The following is a 3,028-nucleotide window of genomic DNA, read 5'->3' on the forward strand; positions in this document are numbered from 1 at the left end:
ACGACAGGTCCCTTCTTGTCAGTGGATAGAGCTACATCATCACTTCTGTGGCACATGAGGTTAGACACCTATAGCTCTCACACCGCACATGCGCTCAGCCCCAGTGTACCCCAGCCATTGCACAGATGTCACCGTACATGCCTGCTGGAGCTGCACCAGGCTCTTCTCAGTTTCTGCCCCCACATGGGGAACCTGTGGGGACGCATTCAGCCCCTAAGCCGGGCAGACTTGGAAGTGTGAGGATGTCATCCTCATGGGAAAACCCTTGACCAGCAGCTGATGAGAGCCCGTGGGTAAATGCTCCCTGATGTACCCCGTGGGCTGATTCCGAGGGACACGTTCTACACGGTTCCTTAGGGCCCCCAGGCAGATCAAGCTCCAGTTTCCCTTAGTTTCTGGTTTGATGATACACTTTTATATCGGATTATCCTTCTTCCCTGCTACATTCCTCCTGGTACCTCATTGCTGTTCCCTGAGTTCACCTCTCAAAACAAGCTACCTGTACTCAAGCCCTTGGCCTCTGCTTTCTGACAGGAGCCCAGTCTAAGTACTGCATTGCCTGGATGCATCCTTATTGTTAATTTTTTCCTTGTTAATGGACACCTGGATTATTTTCTGTTTTCATTGATATAACAATGTTGTGGAGAACAGCCTCCTCAGCACACCTTTGCCTACCGAGTGCTTATTTCCTTAGGTGAATTTACTGCGAATGAAATTGCTGAGTCTATTTACTGATCAACAGGCACACATTTTAAAGGGTTTTGATACACAGTGAAGCAAAAAACGTATATTTAAACATTTCATATTTTTGTCGAAAAAATTAGCCACTCACCTGAAGACATAATCTAGGTACAGAAATCCATGTAAATGACTGACATCGTGTCGAATGCTGGCTGCTTTCCATAGCTGTGAGCCAGCAGCAGTCCTGTTGTGACTGAGATCGAGAGACTCGCTTCCCTTGGTTCCCATCAAAGTTGCTGCTGAGCTCTTGGGCCTAGTTTTGCCTACCACGCTTTGGGGCTTTTCAAAACAAGGATGTAAGAAGTTGATGAGAGATTAAAAGATGGAAGTTTACTTGAGGGGCTCACTTTTAGTTATTTTAGGATGACTGTGCTACTGACAGTGCCACTCAGGAAAGTCTTCAAACGCACGGAGACCTTTAATTCAATCTCTAATGCTTAAACTTTTAAGTTTACTACAAGGAAATTTTTGAGAGACAGAGAAAAAAAGGAGGGCACCAACAATGTAAATATCTCTGTGTCAGTATTACTGAAGGAAGCCACAAGTAGGCCTCGGTCTCTCCTTCTCAAGATGCTGTCAGAAGTGACCCAAGGTAACCCTCCTAAATTCCGTATCCTTGCTGAAGGGGTCTCCCACCTTCGGCTTCACTGCAGTCGAAATAAAGTGGAAATTATCACGTAAGGAAGGAAAATTACATAATCAGTTTTGATAGCACGTCATATTAAATGCATTCTTATGATTGTATTACCTTGACTGATTACGTACATTTTAGAAGTCTTTCTATTTTACACTGCACAGGGAGTTGTTAACTTAGAGTTGACAATGGAGGATGACTGTGGGTTCCACAAAGGGGTACTCAGCAGATGCTTGGTTAGATGTATAGCTATGTCTACAGAAAAGAAAATCCTACTGACATTGTTTTGATTTACAGCACTTTTTCCACTACTTTGACCTACAATAAAAATGTTGGGCATTAACTTCTTAGTCAAGAGTGAAAATATTTATAGCATCGTTTCTACGAGAAAAGTAAAGTCTGTTTACTTTATGTTGATTTAAAATAACTTTTCCAAGAACTTAACCTATATAAATGAAAGAATTGCTTGTCTCATAACTCTTTTCTCTCTTTGTGTAAACTTATCGGAAATATGGTCAAAAACATTAATACAGTTTAACATTGCTTCTGAATAGGATTCCTGTTGATTAAGTTTGGACAGAAGAGATGGAGCCAGAGCTTGGAGGCTGAGACATGACAGTCGGGAGTTTCAGGTAGGATGTGTGGAGCCATCTGAAACTTTTGAGAATTGAATTAACCAGACAAATTCAGGATTTTTGAAACTATAATCTGTACATTTTAGACTGAAAGAAGATTGGGAGAGCAGTTCAAAAACTGGTTTAGGCCTGAGATGATGAAGGCCTAGGCTAATGTGCTGGATTTGGAAGCAAACATAAAGGGAGAAAAGACATTAAAGAGAAAATCTGAAAGCACATAGGATGCTGGCTAATAGAGGGGCTGGGGAAGAAATGGTCAGAACTGTGACTTTGTGTTTGAGTAACTAAGAGTAATGGCTTTTCCACCACTATCTTCCGTGTCTAAATCAGTGCTTGGCACAGAGTAGCTGCTCAATAAGTATTTGCTGAAAGAGTGGAGGGCATTTATATCACAAAAAAATGAGATGAAGTTATCCATATGTTCTCAAATTAATTCCTCACTCGATATTTGTGCATCACCCACCTGAGACTCAGTGTAAATACTTACCAACCATATAGCGTGGGCTTTTTCTCCCACCAGCAGACCTGATTTGGCAGATTTGTTTTGTAGCATGTACATCATGTTAGCCCTTCGTCTTCCTCTAGGAGTGAATTTTAGCCTCCCTACGGAGTGATACTTGTATTACTCGTCCTTCATCTTTGGAGCAGCAGATGGCTTGCTGGTAGACCTGGCTACCTATTTTCTTCCTCCACAGAGTCATGAAGAGAAGCGTGTTACATTAGTATGTACTAGCTTTGTGTGGTGTGTGGGGACTGAAGGAAAGGGTTGCTTTGCAGGGAGGAAGCCTGAGGGGCCAGAGTTTATACACATGAAATCATTCATTGAAAGGATTATGAAATGCAGGGATGGTTTAGAAGGCTAACGTCCCTGTCCTTGAGGGAGGAAGCCAAAAATAGTAGGGTAGAAAGAGTCTAAACAGGAAACAAAGAAAACTCAAATGACATTGGGCAAGTTACAGCTTTCCTGGGTCTCATTTTCTTCATATGTTAAAAAAGAGGGTTGGTTTAGGTAATCTCT

Source organism: Rhinolophus ferrumequinum, chromosome 18 (genome assembly GCF_004115265.2).
Source record: "Rhinolophus ferrumequinum isolate MPI-CBG mRhiFer1 chromosome 18, mRhiFer1_v1.p, whole genome shotgun sequence".
NCBI classification, from domain to species: Eukaryota; Metazoa; Chordata; class Mammalia; order Chiroptera; family Rhinolophidae; genus Rhinolophus; species Rhinolophus ferrumequinum.